Source organism: Balaenoptera acutorostrata, chromosome 17 (genome assembly GCF_949987535.1).
Source record: "Balaenoptera acutorostrata chromosome 17, mBalAcu1.1, whole genome shotgun sequence".
NCBI classification, from domain to species: Eukaryota; Metazoa; Chordata; class Mammalia; order Artiodactyla; family Balaenopteridae; genus Balaenoptera; species Balaenoptera acutorostrata.
The window spans coordinates 68,050,056-68,073,160 of NC_080080.1; the positions used below are offsets into that span (position 1 = coordinate 68,050,056).

Sequence of the window (23,105 nt, forward strand, 5' to 3'; positions counted from 1 at the left end):
CACATTCCCTCTTTCTCATTTCCCTCATCTTTGTCTCTTTCTGCTCCACCCCAGTGAAACACATACGGATTTTGTTATCCAAGCATCATTTTCATCATGCATTTTTCCTGCAGTTCTAGAGAAAGAAAAATACACACACGCACACACATGCGCGCGCACACACACGTGTCCACACTATATGGATAGGAACCACACGATGAGAATCTCATTCATTTTTAAGCCTTTAAATCTGTATGGATAATGGTTGTTTATTTTTCATTTAATCTATCTATCCAGCTTTCTGTCTATCCTCTATTTACATAGGGACATGTGGAAAAATACATCCTTTGGAGACACCTGCAATTCTGGTTTCTGCGTAACTGGTATTTTAAGTAAACCAAAACGCTGTGCCTGCCTAGTCCCTAAGCTGCCCAGGAATCTCCTGCTGACACCGGCCATCCTCTGGCTTGGGGCATCTGGAATGACATCTTTGGCCCTTTCCGCAGAGCCCTTTGTCCTTCTGACCTCCGGTTCTTTCCTCTTGCTCTGTTGGTCATTCGCCTTGTCTTTTCACTTGCCCCCAGTGACATGGCTATTGTAAGGTTTTTGTAGTATTTTGGTTCCTACTGCAAGGCCTTCTATGGAACAATATGCTGGCTAGCGGGTTGTTTCCCCTGTTTGCAAACTGGATGGGAACTCTCAAGACCATCCCCACTCAAGCTGCCAGCTGAAGCCAAACAAGAACCATTCACACTGACATTTTATTGTTTGTATCTCTAGAGTGTTTAAAGTACTTTTGGATTATTCCTATCTTTCAGACACTTACAAGAGATGGTTATTTTGATTTTTTTTTTTCTATCTTTCTCATGAAGCAAATCCCATAACTTGAGTGGAACTCACGTAACCTCGCTCTATAAGCTTCAGCAAACAAGTATTTTGAAACAGAAGCATTTTAAAATATTGACTAATAAAAAAATCATTTTAACAGACTGACTAATAAAATAAAATTTAAGAAAAGACAGGTTGATCTTTGGGAACAAAAGTCCGTAAGGTTAAATTCTTCTTTGCATGAAAACACAGCCAATAGCTCAGGGAGGAAGCCCTTTCTGTTTAAAGGCTATTGAAGGAGAGCTCTCTGCCGGGATGTTAACCGCACTTCTAATACGAGGAAAGGGATTTTGTTGCACTCAGAACACCTAATTGATGAAAAAGTTACTGGGAAATATTTCGTGCCACGGTCCTGAGCATCCTTAAGCTGGCGAGTGTGGGCAGAAGTCTGGCATTTGGTTGTGTTAGCAATTTGTACTTACAAACTTTCCAGTTCTTGGGAGGATCTGGCCAATTTGCATTATGAACTTCCTTTTTTAAAATTTATTTTATTGAAGTATAGATAATTTACATCGTATTAATTTCTGCTGTACGGCAAAGTGATTCAGTTTTATATATATATATATATATTCTTTTTCATATTCTTTTCCATTATGGTTTATCACAGGATATTGAATGTAGTTCCCTGTTCTCTACAGTACAACCTTGTTGTTTACGTTATTAACTTCTAATCATTTTTCTGAAATATATTCTAACAAACAATAGAGCTGGAGTTATCAGCCACTGAAGAGTTTTAAGATATATGTACCAAGAGCTAAAGACCACTCATTACCCCTGTAAAGATGCAGTTTCTCTCAATCACACTGGCAGGGAGCTTCAGCTCACACCAGGCAGTCTTAGGGTCTTCTTAGAATGTAAGCTTCTGAGAACAGAGCCAACAGGTTGGGTGTTGATGTTGGGTCACACCCAACATCAGATCCTGCCAATATCCTGCACATGCAAGGTATGCATTGACATTTATCAAATGAATGAATAATTGAGATCTGCCATTTCAAGGGAAGTCCACAAAATCCTCTTCACATAGTATCAGCCACCTGGGAAACTCATTGCAATTTATAATTGCTATTTACAGTAAAGTATAAGCAAGATCCTAATTTATTAAAAACCCTCTACTTAACGTTCTTGCCCCATATGAATATTTCTTTCTCCCTACCTGATTTCCTAGAAGAGTGCAAGGAAGGTTTCTTCTGCTTTACTGATTTTTAAAACAAGTCACCTGGTGTCATCCTTGCCCTGACTCACCGCAGGCAAAGACATGACTCATAAACACAAAAAGGAAAATTACTCCGGGGAACTTCTACCTGGTCATCTTTCTTGATTCCACTCCAAAAACATACAGGATTTGTTTCCACTACAAAATGGAACTTACAACGGGATTAACAGTCAAGTGACTTAGTCCCACTGAGCCCTTTCTGAGTATCTGTGGGCTCAGATTTGTACAGAATCTGACCAAGGTGCCATTCCTGACTTGCAGGAAATTTTTTTTCAAATATGCCTACGGCATCAAGAATGGAATATGGCTTAATGATGAAAATATAAAAATTTGATCATCTCCCCTGAGCCATCACCAGGATAAACACTATTACTTTTACAGGCATAAAATCGTATCGATGTCATCAAAATAAATTCACATCTGAATGATCTTTTGTTAAAGTAGGGAGAAGATGCAAAACCATAAAAAGGGGTAATAAAGCCACCGCTATACATATAAAGCACTATTCACTGCCCTTCAGAGATTTCAGCTCTTTCTCCCAGCAAAGATATACTTGGTTTATTATTGCCAGAAAGCAAGCCTAGACCATCTATGCTTAAATTGGATTCCTTCTTCTGTGCTTCTATTGTTCGGCACCTTTCTAAGGACTTTCTTGTTTATTTCACTGTAAATCAAGAAGCAGCAAGTTATGGGGCATCTTGATGGTTTCTGGCAGGGGAAAGGGAAAAAATTCATTGTGGCAAAATGTCACTTTTTATGAAATGTAATGATTTATCCAGGTTCATGGGTAACTACGCTGTCTTTGAATAATATAATTCTGGAAAACTGAATGCAAATTTGGGTGTATCTTCTGACTGTTATGTTAAAACCTTTCTTAAAGTCTGCCAGCTCACCGGCCAGCTTGCCTGCAGCTCTCTCTCCCTCTTCCTCCTTAAATGTGTGTGCTTTCTTATTTCTCATCATATGAAAAATTTCAGCTCGTGTGATTAGATTACATAGCCTACTACTTCCATAGATTGACCCCAGGACATTCCTCATTTCCAAGTGATTTTAGCTTCTGCTTCACTCTCACCCTCCCCGTTATGACACTGTCTGAATTCTTGGAAATTTCAAAGTTCGTGATGTGAGCTTACCAGCTCCATAGCCTCTGCCTTTCTGGACCACCTCTAATCTTACCCTAGCTACTCCCGGGGCCGATCTAGTCAATCCCCAGCCCTTAGCAGTACCGGGCTAGTACTGTCACCTTCTTGTCGTCTCAGTTTCATGCCTCCTGCCCTCGGACGTGTCTTGTCTTTCCACAATGCCAACCCCAGCAATTCTCGACCCGGAGGGGCTTTTCAGTCCTTTGATCCAACCACTCTTTGACCAGCCCTTCCTCCCTTGACATCCTCACCCCCCTCCTAACTAGGTCAAGGTCATTTTACACAGTCATTATAATGAGTCTTTGCAAATACTCTCCACCCACTTCCTTCTCCATCACTTCACCATCCTTGCTTGGCGCACCAAAACCCTAGTGAAATCCAACTCCCTGCCTGCTCCTCATTTGTACCTGTGCAAATAAACGTGCCTAGAAAATAAACGTGTCGCCCTGAACAGTCCCAAGTGCAGCCAGGCAACGACACTTGCTCTCCCTCGTCCAGGTGCTCTTCCATTCTCTGAGATGCCCTTCCAGTCACCTCCCCTCTCCTCACACCCTCAGCGCTCCTCCTCCTTCACTCGAGCAGATCACCTCGGTTCGAACTTCACTCAAGAAATGGGAGCAACTGGAAGAGAACTTCCACAGGCTTCCCCCCACCCCAGTCCCCGAGTCTGCTCACCTACCAGCCTCTGCACCCCAATATCCTGCTTTCTCATCTATTCGAGTCAATGAATTACCTGTGCTCTCACTGTCTGAAGCCAGTTCTACACCTGCGTACTAGCTTCTACTTCTTCTCTCCTCTTCAAAAAATCTTAGCGCCAGCAACGTTACCTTCTTTTGTTCAGATCATCATTCTTCCTCCCCAAATTACATCTTTCCCATAAGCATAGAAACATGCTGTTATTTCTTCCATCTTTTAAAAAACCTTCTTGTCTCTCATCAACTGCTGCCCCACATTCCTTTGCTCCGCTTGCAGCAAAGTCCTTGGGAGCGTTGCCATATTTCTGGCTTAGTTTTGCTTCTCCCGTTCTCTCTTACGCCTACTACAGTCAGGCTTTCTCTCCCTCTACTTCACCAGAGTTGCTCTCAGACTTGTTCCCAGTGACCGCCAAGGAGATCAACCCAACCATCAGTTCTCAGTCCTCATCATGCTGGACCTGCCATACATAGTTATTCACTCTCCTCCCTGAAACACCGTCTTCATTCAGTTTCTAGGAAGCCAGCAACTCCTCTACCCTTTTTCTTTTCCCATTTCACTGGGTTCCTCCTCATTATCTTCTGTTAATCTGTCCTCTTCTCTTTGACCTCTTAATGTTGGAGTACCACAGAGGCAGAGGCTAGTCTTTTCTTCTTTCCTCTGTCTGTACTCACATCTTTGTTGATATGACATTAATGACTTCCAAATGCAAACCTCTAATCCCAAATACAGACTCATAAACCCAACCACCTGCTGACTCAATGATACCTCCACTTGGAGGTCTAACAGACACTTTGAACTTGATTTCCAAAACTGAACTCCTGATCTTCCTCCCCAGAACTCTTCCAACTGTAGCCTTTCTGTTTTCAATTAATGACAACTCTATCCTTTCAGTGGCTTTGGCTAAAACTTTTGAAGCATCCTTGATTCTTTTCTTCCCCACCCCTCCCAATACCACATTCAGTAAGTCAGGCAATACTGTTAACTCTGGCTTCCAAGATAGCTAGCATCTGACTACTTTTTACTACTTCCACTGCTATCACCAAATCGGAAGCACTCTTCTCTCTTTCAGTAGCCTTGTAATCAGTCTCTCCTTACCTTTGCCATCTGTAGTCTACTTCAACATGACAGATAGAGAGAGGCTTTTAAAATAGAAATGAGAATGTACTATCCTTTTGTACAAAATCCTGCAATGGCTTCCCTTTCATCCAGGGAAATAGCCAAAAGCCTTCTCATGGTTCACAGGTGAGGTGCTGATCTATTGTGACTGATTTGACCTCATTTTCTACCACTCTTCCATTTCCTCACTCTATTTCCATCACCATGGTCTCACTGTGGTTCCTCTAATGTGTACGGATCTTGGGACTTTGCTGTAGCTCTTCTCTCTGTCTGGAATTCTCTTCCTCAAGATATCCGGTTGCTACTTCCTCACTATTTTCAAGTCTTGTTCCAATCTTACATCTCAATGACACTTTCCTTGTGAACCCTCCTTAACATTGCAACCTACACTGATTTCCAATTTTTGCTCGACTTCTCTTTTATTTCATAGTACTCACTACTTTCTAATATACTACATATATTTGACCTATGTATTATGTTTTGTTTTATTTTCTGTCTTCTGCCACTAAAATGTAAGATCCACAAATGTCAGGCTCTCAATACTTAACTCACCGAGAATTAAATGATGCATAAGTGAAGGAAGGAAGGAAGGAACAAAAGAAAAAGTGAATTAACCTGGTCTCACTGAGCTATTTATTTGAAAACCCTTTTGCTGAGACTTCAAAAGAAATTCTTTCCCTAAAGTGTTATGCCTGACAGTAAGAGCCTGTTATGGAGTCTGACTCGTTTCCCAGTTAGAATGGGTTCCAAGTAGCTGAGAAATTCTCCCTCACCTTCTACTAAAACAAGGTATAACTGTGCCTCAGCTGCTAGGACACACTCTGGGGACATTATAATAAGAGCTTTTTGGAAGACGGAACTAGGTGAGTGGCCTCATTTTAGGGTCTGATATAAAACCAAAACTCAGAGCAGGTTCATCGAAAGCCTGGCCAAGTTTCCTGTAAGGCTGGCTCACAGGGAAATAGAAACTAAGCTGATACATCATTTCAAATGGAAACTATGCAAAATTCAGTGGCTTTATGTGGTTTCAACCCCAAACCAGGTGGAACCTGAGGCTTTGGCAAAGGTTCACTTCAAATTCTTAACTGGGGAATGTAAATCAAGGGGGGAGGGAATGTTGGAGAAAAACAAACTGAAAGAAAACCTTCAGTTCTGAACAGTCCTGCAACCACAAACGTAAATCACTGCTCTGTAAACGTCATCTCACTCAGGCTTTAAACAAGTACGATCATTATTTTGAAAAAATTTCCCTCAACAATGAACCAGCTTTTGTTATCTTATATTAGAATTTCAGGGCTCCTTCACACTCATGTGGAGATCAAATTATTATTTCCATCTGCTAGGTTGTGTAATCAAAGCATCAAGATGAAAAGGTGAGTTGCCGAAGGTAACTGGAAGAATGAACCAACGTCGCATTCACAGCTGAGTTCCTGTACCTACAAAGCTGCTGCCTGTCATTGAAGGGAACCAGAGATATAGTCAAAAAGAAACAAAAAGAAATTTTAAGAATCTCGTGCATCAAATGTGATTAAGTATTAAAAGGCTGTGGTTTTGATAATAGCAATACTGTATGAACCCAGAGCTGATCTATAAAGTAGGAATAATTTATCAGTAATGTGGTTTGTACACATGAGTGTGTGTGTGGTGTGTGTGTGTGTGTGTGTTTAGGACTGGAATAATTCTGAATTTTAGGGACCCTTTAAATAGTTAGGTAAAAGTATTCTAATTATAGGAAATTTCCCATGTCCAGAGATTTTAAGCATCATAGATTTTTAAAAGACTTCCACAAATCCTATATTCTTCCAGATACAGGTATTTATTATATACAACCGCTTGTACAGGTGTTGTATTAAGGTTTCAGAGAGAAATCTTTAACAAGAAAATGCAGGACTTCTTTTCTGCCCAATTTGTGCAGTTGACCGTAATTCTTCATTTATAAGTCTACTTTTTGATCACAGAAAGAAAGCTAGATAGACATCTGAAAGACCAACTCAATGTATCTTGCTATGTGAATGAAAAGCCATCAGAGTCCATGGCCATCAGAGACTAAGGTAAATGCAACTATAGTCTGGATATTTATAATCCTGGTATATACTTAGAGGCAGAAATCCCTGAAGGTACATAACTGCATTTGCCAACTTCATGAATGTTAAAAATAGCCACCACTAATTTTAATTCTAGAATAACTTGTCATGAGTGTCCTATAGGTATCTGAAAACGTGTGATTCCTATTTCTGGATACTGGCGTGTCACAGCTATAAGGAACCTTAAGTAATCTTAATGTAAGACTAGTTTACCCTAGCATTGATCTCTAGCTTATATGAACTCAGTTTGATAGATTTTTCTCTATTGCTTAAAAAAGCACATGTTACAGAAGCACTTATATGTTTACATCAATATCTCAACTAAATACAGAGACCCTAAATATTGTGGATCAGTTTAACAATAGCCATTTATTCTTTCATTCAATAGTATTTACTGTGCCTGCTATGTGCTAACTCCATGTTAGGCATTGAAGGAGACCCTCTTACTGCCTTGAAAGGTCTTATTGACTAGTAAGGAGAAAAGAAAAAAAACAAAAAACAAAGTTTGAATACAAATATGGTGGGACTCCTATTTCCAGGTAATATGGAGCAACTGGTATCAGACTAATCCTTCTGCTGTAAACAGCCAGAAAACAAAGTATATGAAGCAACCATCTCAGACACTGGACAACAGGCTGTGATCCGTGAGAGAAGGGACACAAGCGAAGTATGTCCCACTAGAGACACTTTTCTGGACTATGGTACAAAAAGGGGGACCTTTGTACCTGAAGAAATATTTGAAAAATTTCCAAATGTGTTAAAAAATGTAAACCCACAGATCCAAAAAGCTCAACTAATCAAAAGCATGATAAATACAATGTGATGAATACCATAACAGAAATACACAAATGTAAGCCTATGATAAATTTCAAATACATAATTTTCCTTGATCAATTTCTGCATATTTTTCTCCTTCCTTCTGAACATCCACTTGGAGTATTCATCAACTCCTCCACTATCCTCTTACCAAGTGTCAAGATGATTGGAATATGTGGTGATGAGAAGGCGTGGAAGCAGAAGTAGACAATGAAAGCGTAGAATGAAAATATAGAGAAATTCTTTTCTATTTCCTCTTTGTTGTCCACAGCCTTCTTATTCACTAAATATTTTCTTCTCTTATTTTCTATTCATGCCTTACAATTAATTTACCCCAGTACTTACTGTTTAAAGCCCCCAGGCTCTCATATCCTCAGCTCTCTCACTAGGCTTCTTCCATCAATGGTCCTTATGTTCATTTTGTCCCATCCATCGACCTACCTTTTAAGTGCCTCATGGTGAAACCCCATTTCTTTCCCTCCCTCAAGCCTTTTCATCTCTCCTAAATCCTTTACTTCCTGGTTCTGAAATTTATGTATCATTAGAATTTCAGGCCTGAATATTTCATCAGCGTTGGTTCACAAGAGAAGGAGGAATCTTTACTCTTTTTGCAAGGGCTGGGGAAGCAGTTAGGGGATGGTAAGCATAGATGAGAAGATGGATTTCTAGTATTACAGCCTGTCACATGAAACGCCTTTTTCCTACCAAAATTTTAAACTTCTTGCTTAGATTTCTAAGCAGGCCTGCTAAGGCATTTGTCCTTTAATAGATCTGTAAAAAATATGGCATCAGTAATAATGTTACTGGATAATAGTATAATATAGACCAAACCACCGGTAGGCTGGTTTATAAATGATCATCTTTATTTACCATTGTCTCTTTGTAACCAGGGATCTGCCTGTATTTACAAACAACCATATCAACGAACGTTCCACCTCAGTGCTTGAGAAAATCTAGGGTCAGCCTGAGTAAAGGAAAAAAGTCAAAGTCACTTATGTTTTCATACTGTATTCTTATTGCACCATTTTCCTGACAAACCTCAGATGAGAGGTACAATTCTCATCTGAGTAGTGATCAATCCTTGGTAGGATACAGTAAAGGCATAATCTTGTAGAATCTGGTCATGTAATCTTAGAACTGGAAGTGAACACCTATATCATATCACAGATGAGGAAACAGAGGCCCAGAAAGATTAAGTGCCTTGCCCAAGGTCACACAGCCAGTTAGATATGCAGCTGGGACAAAGTCCAGGCCTCCTGAAACTACCCCTTATACTGTCACCCTTTCAATATCTTTATAAACAACAACAAAAATACATTTTAGAACCCCCTCTTAGAAAACTTATTAAGAGTGTGTTTTACTATTTGTTTCTCAAATGTTAGTGTTTGCTGGAATCCTTTCTGTCTCTTTTTATGAATATGGCTGAAATGAGGGCAGTTGGACAGGAAGACTTGACTATAATTAGTGCATGGGTGGGCCGTCCCCTGGCTCAGCGACTGCTGCTGATCAAACACCACGTGGTGTCGTGGCCCTGCCTTTTTGCCTCATGGGAGTCACGGGGCTTTGTTCACATAAAATCACCTTGTTTCAGGCATCTGACCACCAATGTGGTTTTTCTGCTGTCTCCATCTTGTTATTTTTCGGCCATGAATGGCTGGACCATGAGGCATGCAGCTGTCTCTGTAGTGTTCCTGTGTCCAAAGGGTTATGGTCCTTCAGAGTGATCCCTTGTAACAAGCTACTTTTAAAAGACACTGATGTGTGGCGAGGAGCTTTGGGGATTATTCATTCATTATTCCACGGGGCCCCTGCCTTTCATAACAACTCTGTATGTGCCTGGTATCTCTCACTAAACTCTACAGACAGATTTAGGTCACAGGCTCCTCCTCGATATTTAATTCTGGGTCTACTTGCATAGGAGCCTTTTAAATATTCAAATACTTAAGCAAATAGAAGAAAACTTGATAAATGAATTTTAAAATTTACTGCTAGGAACTGGCCCAGGCCAAAGCACGGCTGCCTCTTTTGGGTAATTCACAAAGCTCAATATAACCAGAAGTTTGCAACTTTGTTTTTTATATTAAAAAATGAGCATTTATTATACACTCAACTGTATGCAAAGTGCTGTGCTAAATGCATAAGAAATGGAAAGATGATAGTATTCCAGTCTCAAAAAGCACACACTCCAATGTGAGGCAGAGACAGGGAAATGACAGTACAGTACAAACAAAATTTCAATAATATGAACCGTAATTAAAGTATGAAGTCCCCAGGCTTCTCAGATTCATGCTATCTGCGTGGCCCTGGGGTTGGTGCTTTCCACACACCTTCTCTCTGAGTCCCTCACAATAACGTTATGAGCTAAATGCTCTTTTCCACACTTTACTGCAAGGCACCAAGAGGATCAAAAAGCTATGCCCACAAGGTCGGAAATGGTGGACTATCTCCATGGACATTTCTTCCCTCACACCAGTGGTCCTCGGGGGGCCTTAAAAAGGTTCAGACTTGGTTCTGCACACCATGGGCAGCCACTGCACTGCTGTTGATGCCACGATAATGATCACCTTTAATTTTCACTTGGGAGATGATGAAGATGGCACGAACAATACTCGCTCACAAAGCACTTTTCTACTCCTTCTTTGGTGTTGCGGGGACTTGCCCACTCTTGGCACCCCTATATACTTAATGGTGGAGAAGGAGAAGTGGAAAAACCAAACGTCAAGTTTATTATTTTAAGATCCTGCAGCAACATTCAATATGCAGTTAGAATTTTGAATTTTATATAAAAATTTTTTTTCAGAAGTATAAAATACAGGCAGAATGAGTGCTCTCCATTGTGTGAAAACTCTCCCAAATATTGAGGAAACCGCTCTTCATCATTCTCTAAGGATATTTTTTTCTCTCCTTTCAACAAGGGAATCTTATTAATGGCACAAACAGAAAAGCAGGATACAGTACAGCTGTCAATCTGAAGCTTTGAAATTCCATCGTCATTTAAATAGTGATAGTTATAGAAAAAATCATCAACTATATAATTTACAAACAGAGGATTGAGAAAGTTTTCCTGAGGCAAATCCATCTTCCACGTTTGTGGATCTCTGCGTCCAGCTCTGTGGAGCTGCACTGAGGCAGGGTCTACACCAGAGAAGAAGTATCCAGCCTATCTGAGGATCAGAATCCCAGCCCACTGAATCATTAGAGCCTCCAAATGGAGAATCTTTGTATGGGATTTTAGTAATAATTAGTTTTTATTTGTTCATATATGCCAAATCATGGTTGGCTGGGGGAAAAAGCTGAGGCTAAGGCTAAGCAAGTCTAAAGGGAAATGAGAAATTAAAAAATTAAACACTGGTTTAAAACAAGTTTTCCATATGGATGCTGATAATATACTCCCAAAGCACTTTCCCATTCACCGTGTCATCTGACTTTCTCAACAACTGTTACAAGTGAACCAATGTAGATTTTAGGTGTGTAAGTGTAAGGTATCATTTTTGGTATTATTTGTAAGGCAAATAATATGTACATGTGCTACTTCTGACCAGCACCAATTTCCACAAGGTGGGCGCTGTGGCCCGTGACTGGTTTCTGTATAGTGCCTCTGTGTGTGTGTGTGTGTGTGTGTGTGTGTGTGTGTGGTGTGTATGGTGTGTATTTAAGTGTATGGAGCTATGAGCAGACTAACGTTATGGGAACTTATCTATGTTGTGCATTTCTGGATTTAAAAAATTTTCACAAATAGTAATAATAGTTAACTTGCACAAAGCACTTCACTGAGTGTGAGGCATTGTTCTAATCCCTTTATGCATATGGAGTCATTTAATTCTCTAAACAGCGAAACAGTCAGTATTATTACTGGCCCCCAGTTTTCAGATAAGGACACTGAGACACAAAGAAATTAAGCTACACAGTTAACCAACGGCATAGCAGAGATTCAAACCCAACAGTCTGGCTCCCAAATCTGTGCTTCTAACCACTACTCTACACTTCTCTCTTGCACCACTATAAATTAGAAAAAGAGAGTTTTCTATTTTAAGAAGAGAAGATCACCTTTGCTGGTGATAACACTCGAACTTCTCCCAAAGGCTCTTTTCACGTGACTCTAACACACATCACTGTGTACATTTTCAGACACCCATGAAGGCCAATAGCTCAGCCTAGTGATTACCAGGTAGATGATGCATGGTCTTGCTGTCTCAACAGGAGCCCGGAAGAAAAAAAAATCAATGTTTCAATAGTCCGAATTATTGTCTGTCACGTTTAGGAGTTGGTTGTCACTGGAACAGTTATTCATGCATACATACACCAGTCATACCACACAAACTCTGTTTTAATATTTCCATAGCTAGAGAGAAAGTCTTTACACTAAGATGGACTTCCAAACCAGAAATGTAAATTACATTCCTCTCCTTTCACCCAGAAGTGACGTTTCAGCCCTTACAAACTACGAAGCTGCTACTGTATCTGACATTTGAAAGAAATTCCTCTATAAATCGATGCTTAGGGGTGGAAAAAACAACCAGACAATTGAATATTTCCCTAAGAGAAAGGCAGTCTTGTGACAAGCACTGACAGAGGGCAGAAGGATGTCATTTTTTCTCTCTGGCCTCTGTCTGGGGGATATGCAGGTGATGGCAATTTCTTGATCCATTTGAGTGCCAACAGGAGCCAATCAACAAGATCTTGAAAGCAATAGCCCCTCTCCCCGGTGAGTTGATCGTACACATCTTTTTCCTAATCATAAAGATTACTTGGAATCAATCGTTAACCTGAATTCCAACAACTACAAGCGTATAACACAGTAGGAGCTATTTTTTTCCACTCTTATTTTTAATGCTTCAACCAGTAAAGGTATTTCATTTTGAAGCTTTTCTTAAAAAATGCACTGACTACATAGTTATAATCCAAGTGATTCTACAGCCTTCCATCTGTGCCAAGCATTTTTGAATTTTTGCCAGCTATCAAAAATACACATTGGGATTAGTTTACTGGCAGAGATATAAAACTAAAAGAATAATGAGGGAGAAATAAGGTGCTGGGAATAGCACAGTCTGATGGGAACTAATGATTACCACGCAATACCTTAGCCTTTTAATATTATAGTAACAATAGGTTGTGTTTGAGCGGCTCTAAACACCTGCTCCCTCCAAAGGTACTTTTACATCCTCTATCTTCTATTTACAACAGCCCAGTGACGGAAGGGGGATGAGTATATGCTAATTGTGTAGAAAAGTACATAGTAAACAAAATACCTGTAATTAGAATCAACTCTCAATGCAAGGTTCTTTGGACAGCAGAATTTTGCGACTAGTTATATTTTGATATACTTATCATCGGGAGAGATATTCTGAGTATCTATATCCCGTGCAGCACAGCACTGATGCGCTGAAAGGCTGCTCGTTCTCTCATGACCACTGTCCATTGCTGAGTATTATCATGTCTGGCCAGACCAGACTCCTATGAATATTGTAGGATGGATTTAACCTGCTGGAGCATTCTTACTTCACATAATAACCAAATACATTTTAATGCAGAAAATGCATCCAACCTTTTCTTGGTAAAACTGTACAAGCAAATACTTTAAAAATTAATTTTATGGTAAATCCATTGTAAGAAGCCATGCCTGACCTACTTGCTTAGTAAATAGTGGATTTGCTTAAACACTTGTATTTTAGCTGCCATTGTCAACTGGCTATCAATAATGGACTCAAGATTTCTTTTAAAGACTACTAGAAAATAAACAGAGAAGAAAATTCAACACTGTCCTGAAAACTTGGGAACTTCTGATGGTGCTGACCATTTGTTTGGAAATATTTTGGTTATTTTAAGATTTTTAAATAATTATTCTTTCTCAAAGGTCCTGCAGCCTAACTACCTTCCACTTAAAAAGAAGGGAAACAGAAATCACTGCAGTTCATGTTAGAATCTGCCCAAATTAGGACTCCTTCAAAATGTGCCTCTTTCCATTTGATAGCCACAATCCACAGCAGTTTCAAAACACTTTTGTGGCATATACATCACCATTCCCTACACCCTCACCACACAAGATTCTCTAGTCATCAGAGCAAAAACATAAGACAAATATGAATTCCCACTGTAATCCAATTTTACTTTTACATCTTTGTATACTCTACAAGAGAGAGAAAGACCTTGTCCCTAAATACATATATGCACCCGAAGACCAGTGGTTTACCAAAATTGATCATTTAGTTTTACAAATTCTCTAAACCACAGATGCCAGTGTAAAAAGGCTGCAATGTTTCAGTTCTATTACAAATATGCGGCAAAAATATCCTAAAAAAAAGGCCTCAGTCAATGACTTATTTGTTTTAAGCCCTATTAATGCAATACAATAGAATCTTAATAACAGGATCTGACCCTACCATGTAATTATTCCAGGGATAACTTCTTAGAAAATCTAACCTTCATTTGTAATTGTGATGCCCTCTTGTGAAATCTAAGCAGATGAATGAGGTTAAATCAGGACACTACTGAGAGAAGGAATCTAAAATTGAATGTATCTGCCACCAGTGGCACTAGGCACTTGAGATCGCCACAGATCAAATGCTTCCTCTGTAAGCAGAATTAATCAGTCCTAAAAATGTCTTAACGTGGTACAAGGCAGTATTTCTTTTCAGGAAGTGCCAACTTTCTACTGAGAAATAGATTCCGTCTTAACTTCAGAACACCCTTCAAAATTACCCTACCAAAAAGGCACCAATTTAAGATATTTGGCCTGACACCAAGTTGTGTAGTTACACTCTGCTTCTTAAAATTCACTGTGTTGTAAGAATCCGAACACTCTGTCCTAAACTGTGGCTCAGTGATCTTAAAAAATGTTGTGAACCTAGTGTGGGCCATTTTTCAGCACTGGATGAAATGATTCTGCCCTTCTTATCTGTCTTCAAGATGTCTTGGGGGATATCTTAATGTGAGCAGGGTCCTTAGACCCCTCCTAAGAAGCATGACCACAAAGTAATCCCTTGTAACACACGGGTCTGGGCAGAGAACAAGACCATTGTGTGTGACCTGATTTCATTTCAGTGAAATGTCCCAGTAAAGAATGACATCATCCCATTCTTTTTCTTGATCTCCACTTGTGACCGTCCCCCCGCACTCATCATAATTAAACTGCTTCCCCCCTCCCATTCCCTATTCCTCATCCCCACGGGCATTGCTATTTTCTTCTGAACTTCCTGCCTGAATGTTTCATTAGGGCAAGAGCAAAGGCTTTTCCTCTGGTCCGTCAACACTGCTGGAGTTTGCTTCTTGGCTACATGAGACAAAGCATTACTCTGATGGCAGCCAGAGCAGACTGAGAGGGTCATCTGCTGGGACGGGTCTCAGTCAGCTGGGAATGGAGAGCAGCCAGTTGAAGACGGCCCGCCTGACGGGCAAAATGTTTCTCATCCCACTAGAGTTGGGTTTTCTTTAAACACAAACTCATTGGCTTGGAGGAGGTATTGTCTAAACAGATCCATTTAACTATGTACATACCATGTGTGCACATTTGTATACTTGTATGAACTAACACTTGCTTTATCACTTAGATTCAGACTGCAAGACTCACATGTGAAAGTATTTCATTTCAGATGGATGGAAAGATGATGCAGGAGAAGACCCTAGTTTAAAAACCGGCATGAGAATGCAACCAAATCGAATTGCTGTGTGAAGGAAGGCATTGACTGTGGTGTTCTGAGTATAAACCGTTTTGATAGAAAGGTAGGTGAAAAAAAAATCCAGATAAAATTGTCTGTTCTCCAAGGTTCTAACTATGTAAACTATTAGGTAGTACCATATAAAATTACTGCCTTTGTAGGTCAAAAATAGTTAAATAGGAGTAATTTTCTAAGATTCCACCTAGCAAATTTTCATATAGAAAAGATGTATGGGCTTGGGTTAAGGGTGTGTGTTTTTTTAACTTTAAAAAAAGTTCCTATTAGGTAGCAATTATATTGTTTTTTACAACAAATACATGATTTTAACAGACATTGGGATTCTGTGTAATAAATTGCCTTCTTTGATGAGAAATGTTAAGAGTGGTCACAAGAGTCTGCTTAGCACGCCCCAATTCAGCTTTTTATACTCTGCACCAAGTTACATGTCCTTGGATACCAAGACGAGGATAATGTTAGTGGTTTTTAGGGTCCACATCTGAAACTGATTCTTTGAAAAGACGTTGCTTACTATTACAGTCTACGGACAATTTTTTAAAAATATTTAAATTCAAATTAAGGTATTGAGTATAACTTAAATAATTAAAGTAATAAAAATAAATAAAGTCCCAGGGAGGCACAGTTAAGGCATGCTTATAACATTTTCCATCTCCAAAAAGCAACAACAGGGCTAGGAAAGGTCTTAATTGCCTTACAAACAACATAGTCGCTGTTCTAAGTTATCCCATCTGTGTGCACCAAACGCTGTCTGACAGTGCGGTTTTTGAATCCAGAAGGTACAATAGCGGCCATTCAGATTTTGGCAGGTGTATTTCAAGCTGAAAACCAAGCTCCACAAAACATAACGGTCTGTTCCACAGGTGTGAACATTTTTGACGAGAGCTCTCAAAATCTCCCCAAGCTGTGAAGTTTAATTGTCCTTTTGGTGTCTTATTATACATGAATACAACCTATCTCTCCTTGGAACAAGAGAGAATCTTCTGGCAATCGAACAGCCAGGAGATGCTTGGGCAGCTTCTGAGGTTTGCGTATAACATCTCCTGGTTCTGTTTCTTGCATTATGTATTTTGGAGGTGATGCCAAGTTCACTGGACTGCAGGTAAGCAGTTCTTAAAGCTGGAAAAATATTAACTGAAAGGACTTTATACCCCAATGACACGAGCAGAGAGGCAATCAAAAATGCACAGGGCAGGGGCTTCCCTGGTGGCACAGTGGTTAGGAGTCTGCCTACCAATGCAGGGGACACGGGTTCGAGCCCTGGTCTGGGAGGATCCCACATGCTGCGGAGCAACTAAGCCCGTGAGCCACAACTACTGAGCCTGTGCGTCTGGAGCCTGTGCTCCGCAACAAGAGAGGCCGCAACAGTGAGAGGCCCGCGCACTGCGATGAAGAGTGGCCCCCACTCGCCGCAACTGGAGAAAGCCCTCGCACAGAAACGAAGACCCAACACAGCCAAAAGTAGATAAATAAATAAATAAATTTATTAAAAAAAATGCACAGGGCAGCATTTTGAAACCCTAAGACTCATTAAAATGGTCCTACTTTCTAAACCTGCCTGTCTGAGCACACGCAGAAAGGACCCATTTCTTTCTACAGAATTTGCCAGCTGGGAGAACTGTGGCTATGGGAATACAGGTGTAGTGGTGGGAAGGGGCTCAGCCAGCTATCTAGTCCAGCTCAAATGATGGATGAGGAAGGGCAGAGATCTCTGAAACTGGCAGCTGGTCAGACGTTGAATTTGAATTTTCCAGTCCAAAGACAGAAAAAAGCAGACCGGAGCCAGCCCTAACAGGGGTTCCACAGATTTTTAGGAAATAAGTGTCATGTGTGTTAAATTTGGGCAAATGATTCTGATTTCATCCAGTATTAAAGTAAACGCATTTCTATTTTCTCATAATAAGGATAGGCTGAGAATCGAAAGGATATAATATTGATACTTAAAGGGGTGAAATGACTCATTAGAGGGAGAAAAGTGTGACATGAAAGATTAGTGACCAGATAATAAACAACATGGCATCCCAGAAAAGTGGCTTCTTCATAGCACAAGAGAAACTAAGACAGATGCTTTGAGAAATCAGGTCTTCAGCGACCTCTTGGGAAGATATAGGGTGTCCTCCAGTATTAAGGGTTTCCAGCCTCTTCTATAGTTAATTTTTGAATGACATGATACCCAAGGGCAACCTGTTTCTTTCTTACAGAAAAATTGATGCATTGGACCAGAGGTTCACAAGGAAAAGTTTTGGCAAACTGACTCAAGATGGTGAAGCAGTCTTAAGAAGTCACAGTTCTACTGTTTACTGAACTTATTCCTAAGCAGATATCTTTTTCAGTTTGTTTTGGAATATTTTCCTCTCCTGTTTGGAGTTTCGAAGTAAGGAGACCTAAACTTCAACTTGTCTTCTCTTACTGCTGATTTTGCTTGGGAATAACCAGCATCCAATACCTTACTGGTGAGATCCCAGACCACCTGCCAACAAAGCTCTGAGAATTAGAGAAAAACTGCCAGCGCTCATGATGAACCCCAAGGAATGAACCCCAAGCTCCCAGACGTTTCCAGCCATTTCCCTTCTTCACTTGCCATTTGTAGTATGAGGACAAAATGTTTAATTCTGTAAGTATTAGAAAGAGAAGCTGCAGAAATCAACCCTCAAAAGACAAACCTGAAATTCAGGTCAGACTTGAAGATTTTGTTTTGTTTTGTTCTGTTTGTGTGAGGTTCATGAGCTTTTTGGTGATTAAAGGACTTATTCCAAGTCAGCCTGGGCTAACACAAGACTTAGAATGAAAATCAAGCAAAGGGCAACGATTTTGAAGGGCTGCAAAAACCAAGAGGAACTCAACAGTTTCTATGGCGTTAGTTTTCAATGAGGGTGGAAACAACTTTCAAAGTTGACATCTGAGCAAAGACTCATGGTGTGGGGTATAAACTCGTATGTACCAACACCCCCAGGGATGTTTTCGCAGCCAAGGTTGTGCTGCTGAGATGGGTCTCCATGGCCTGCCCTGGGTCCCACGACACTCTTGCCACCAGTGTATGTGGCCAAGGCAAGAAACTGTGAGGTCAAGCTGTGAACAAGACAGGTGACATCTGTAGTTTTCATGCCTGAAACTGTGGATGACTGCACGTAGCTGGCCTACCATTAACAACCCCTCTAATTCCCCCGAGCTTCCTGAGTATCTCATGACATGTTAATAAAGTTACATGATTCTTCAGATGCTTCTTCTGCCATTCCTGGAGACGAATTTCAAGAAATGGCTCTGCCTTTCAGCTCTCTCAGCCAAGAAGGAGGAGAACGCTACAGGAAGGGGCGGGACTATTGACTCCTGAGTTTCTGATAATTCCCCACCTGTGACACATTCCCCTCTTCAAGTGACATGGAGTACCCGGGTTTAATTAGTGCCTTGGTTTAATTAATCGAGACCAATATTTGATATGAGTACCTTTGAAGATTTTCTGCAATTATTCTGTCTTGGAGAATCTGCATGTCATTTGCCAAATTCACCTTCCTCAGATGGTGATGGCTGGCCGTCCGCACCTATGATGGAAGAAAGCAAAAGTGCCATCAGTTGCATTTCATCAGTGATTTATCTTTCAGATGTTGCCCTTTCACACCTTCAAAGGAGGACATCATTAGGAATAGCATTCTTCAAATTTCATCCAGATTGTTTCTCTCTTTTTTTTTTTCTTAATGTGGACCATTTTTAAAGTCTTTATTGAATTTGTTACAATATTGCTTCAGTTTTATGTTTTGGTTTTTTGGCCCTGAAGCATGTGGGATCTTAGCTCCCTGACCAGGGATTGAACCTGCACCCCCTGCATTGGAAGGCGAAGTCTTAACCCCTGCACCGCCAGGGAAGTCCCCAGACTGAGGGTGATTCTTAAAATCACTCCAAGAGATTTTGAAGTATTGTGGGTCATTCAATCCTTTTACAGAAGTTTCCATTTGACTTTCTCTTCATCAAGGGAGAGACTTTCCATTAGACTCATTTCATATTATTCTCTAACTGGATTTCGTAAGGCCAATAAAGAAGAGTTTCTTTTTAAAGGTTTACAAAATGTTCCAAGTTTAAAAGTTGAATGATGTCTAATTTCAGGTTCTGAGACCTATTTTAGAGGAAAACATGCAGAATCATGAAATCTTCTAAAGTGACTGCAAGCTACTATTTGATGAGAAGCAAAGTAAGCATTTTCAAGTGGTTAAATTTGTTTCTATTCTGCATTTATGACAGTTGAAATATGTAAGTGACTAAAATCAACTTCGATACTTTGAATAAGAGGAAAAACCCATTTTAATGCATTAAGTATCTGATGAAGCAATCTTGCTGACATGAAGAGCACATTTAACATATGCATGCTATATATAAGTGCAGATACGATATATAAATTAGAAGAGGAAAGATATATAGTAGCTATATCTTATAAGACTATACAAGCTATAAGACATAAACTAGAAGAATAGGAAAACAACACACACTATTTCACAACTCCAAATTTCCTTTACATTTAAAAAATATTTCTCTTGCCTGTGTAATACTAAGACATTTCACGTGGAGCCCTACCTCTTCACTAGTGAATATTCTCAGAGGTAATAGGTGTACATTATTTCAATACAATAGACCTGGAATCTCTTCTTGTTCTGAACTGGCCCTGGTGATTCAGGTTAAATGTGGACAGTCCCAGGTCCTCTGCTCTGTTCTGGAAGCTTCACTCTTAGGGAGATTGTTGTGGTAGGACCTCCCTGCAGCTGGCTGCCTGCTGCAGGACTCTTCCTCCCATGCCACCCTTACCCTTATCACGTCTCTTTCTGTTCCTGGCAGATCAACTCTTCCACCCATTTCCGCCACCCCCTGTCATCTGACACACCCAACCCAGTCAGCTTTTGACCACGCCCCTGTGCTTCTCATCCTGGAAGTTGGTGAGTTCTAGAAGAACTTTTCTATTCTCTGATAACATTATAAATTATTATAAGCATCACGCAGATCTCCACTTTTTATATATGTTCCGGGAAGACATATAAATGTTTATGTTTATAATCATGCACGGCACCCTGTGATCTTCCAAAGTAAAAGTTTACATTTGAATGTGAGGCTACAAGTATCTGGCTGTGGTCACGCTGGATTAGAGCCTACAGCATCCTTTCTCTGTTATTCGGAATCTACTACTGGGAGCAGCGTGAATTCCAGCCTACAGAATCCATTGGCTATTTTGACCTTGACCGAGTTACTTCATTTCTCTATGCCTCAGTATCTTCCTCTGAGAAATGAGGATTAAAAATCGTTATCTATTCCATAGGGTTGACGTGAGGATTACACGCAAACATCCACGTAAGAAATTTAGAAGCATAAGTGGCCAAGAAACACCGGCGATCATTATTACTGGCACTGAATTTTTTTTTTTTTTTTAAGGGAAGCTCCAAGGAGACTTTTCTTTTTTTTTTAAAGGATATTATCTATCTATTTATTTATTTATTTATTTTTATTTTTGGCTGTGTTGGGTCTTCGTTTCTGTGCGAAGGGCTTTCTCTAGTTGCGGCAAGCGGGGGCCACTCTTCATCGCGGTGCGCGGGCCTCTCACTATCGCGGCCTCTCTTGTTGCAGAGCACAGGCTCCAGACGCGCAGGCTCAGTAGTTGCGACTCACGGGCCTAGTTGCTCCGCGGCATGTGGGATCTTCCCAGAACAGGGCTCGAACCCATGTACCCTGCATTGGCAGGCAGATTCTCAACCACTGCGCCACCAGGGAAGCCCTGAATTTTTTTTTAAGCCAGTAATAAAGATACAACTTCCCTTGCAGTAGTAATTTGCAATCAAAAGACATTTGCATGGAATGAGACCAGGGTTTTCATCCATTTTATAAACGGAGACTTTGCTTTGTCATCATTAATATGATAATGTGCAGGAGAACAGCGTAATAATTTAGAGCTATAGGCTATTAAAGAAAGAACAGAGGCAGGTATTTATACCTGCTTGATAAGTGTACGCTTGTGAGAGTCAAATACTCCTGCTGTGCTGAATGAAGTTTTATTTGCCAAGAGAGAGTAAGGCGATAGGATGACTGAACCACCACAGTTTTTAGTTCCATAATCTCGACACCAGCAATTGGATTGCCTGGATCCTTTCTGCCTTTAAATGTGCCAACTTGTAATAATTCACTATAAATAGAGTACGAAATGTGCAATGGAAAATTTTAATTAAAATATTTATCTCTCTTTTCTTTTTTACAATTTCATTAATGAACACTGGTTAAAACAAATTTATTCTTTAGTTTCAGCAAAACAGCATCATTTGGCAAATAAAACCAATATTACTAATTTTAACCAATTAATTTGATTCCAACCAACAGAATATTATTGGTTTATGGTTTTGTTTATCTTTAATTAGCAATCTGTTTTGGATTTTCAATGATGTAAGTGTAATTATATTATTGTGGATTTATAGTTATATAAATATAATTAAAGTAATTTATACCTAGTTTTGGCAGGGGGTGCTTATTTCAGTAACGGTTTAGTAGATAATGATGGAAATCAGTACCAGGGCTCAAGTCCATTGCTCAGGTTGACAAGTGCTGCTGGAGAGCACCCATCAGCCTGGCTTCCTTGGGGTCCGAGCCACGAGACCCTCTCCATGCTTTTACTTCTGCTAGAAGAGTTTTACCTTTATTCCCTCCACATATGAAAATTCTAAGCACCCCTCTGGGATCAGCTGACCACCTCAATTTTCATTTCTCTCTCTCCCCGGAACACTTACAACACTTAAGATCTGTACTACACGATGTAGCATCTAGTGAGAGGGTCTCCACTGCTGCCTAGACGGGGGAAGGTCTCGTCTCTCTGGTCAGGCTTTCAGATTCCGAAGTGTGAGAGTTGTACTTGGGGCTCTGTCTACATTTTATGCTCTGATCACAACGTGGCCCCAGAACACCTTGCACGGATTGAGCATTGCAATGTAGTCAGGATCTGAGTCACTCATTGACACTTGGGTTGTCTGGGAGTTTATTCAAGTTTTGGTCAAGTGTATCTAATCTGAGACCCTGAACGGCTCCTGTAGCAAGGATAAACGAGTGGCCCACAGCCCTAAAGCTGAGCCACACAAACTTGAATGGAACGGGGAACCACTGGCCCGGCTTTGGCTCATTTTCTCCTTCCTTTTTCTTAAGCCAGACCTATCATATTTTCTGCAAGCAATGACTCGGCCTAGGACTCAGATGTATATATGTGTGTGTGTCTGGAGTGAACTCACATGAGTCTCAATTTCTCTGCTCGTAAAATAAAAGGGAAGATTGGAAGACCTCCAAAATCACTTCCTGCTCTAAAATTCTATAAAATGTTGGCACATGTGCCCATTAATTTGACATTAACATCCACAAATAAGTGTAGGTGTGCCCCAGAATTTCACCTGCTGATAATATGTCGGGAAGTTAAGTTTGATGGTTTAAGAGCTGTGCTTTGAAAAGTTTGGTTTGGCTTCTCTCTCTGTATTAGTGTGTTATTGTCTTAGCA

The 23,105-nt window shown here is 40.2% G+C and overlaps 1 protein-coding gene across 5 annotated transcripts in view; it reads right to left on the reverse strand.

Moving 5' to 3' along the window:
* The window catches only part of SULF1 (sulfatase 1), a 158,310-nt gene that overhangs the window by 105,074 nt on the left and 30,131 nt on the right, over nt 1-23,105 (reverse strand). For all 5 annotated transcript variants that reach the window (XM_057532226.1, XM_057532223.1, XM_057532225.1 and 2 more), the window contains exon 2: nt 19,049-19,143. The gene's annotated coding sequence lies outside the window, so the exon portion shown is untranslated. The remainder of the gene's footprint in view (nt 1-19,048; nt 19,144-23,105) is intronic.